Source organism: Passer montanus, unplaced genomic scaffold (assembly GCF_014805655.1).
Source record: "Passer montanus isolate IOZ18808 unplaced genomic scaffold, ASM1480565v1 scaffold69, whole genome shotgun sequence".
NCBI lineage: Eukaryota > Metazoa > Chordata > Aves > Passeriformes > Passeridae > Passer > Passer montanus.
This window is the reverse complement of record NW_024372036.1, coordinates 772,928-773,380: the sequence shown is the minus strand read 5'-3', so window position 1 is coordinate 773,380 and position 453 is coordinate 772,928.

Sequence of the window (453 nt, the reverse complement as noted above, 5' to 3'; positions counted from 1 at the left end):
CGGGGGGCGGGTGCGCGGCGGGGCCCAGGTGTGTCCTTGGCTCGGGGAGGCGCCCGCAGGGCGGCGGGGGCAGGGCCACAGGTGACAAAATCCTCCGGCGCGGCCACACCAGCATCCCCGGCGGCGGCAGCGGCGGCCGGCCCCGAGCGGCGGCGAGCCGGCTCCTCGCACGCCTCCTCCTCCTCCTCGTCTTCCTCGTCTTCCTCCTGCTGCTCCTCACACGGCTCCCCTCGGCCCGGCGGCAGGCGGGCGGGCAGGCGGGCACATCTTTCCTCGCCCCGCTCCCCTCCCCGGCAGCTCGGAGCGCTCTGAGCCCGGCGCTCGGCTCCCCTGCCTCCGCAGGGAGCAGCGCGAACCCCAGCCCTCCGCAGCCTTAAAGCAGCGCCGGGTCCGCACAGTGGAAAAAGCCAAGACCAATAGAAGAAGGCAGCAGAATTTCCAGCCTCTCAATAG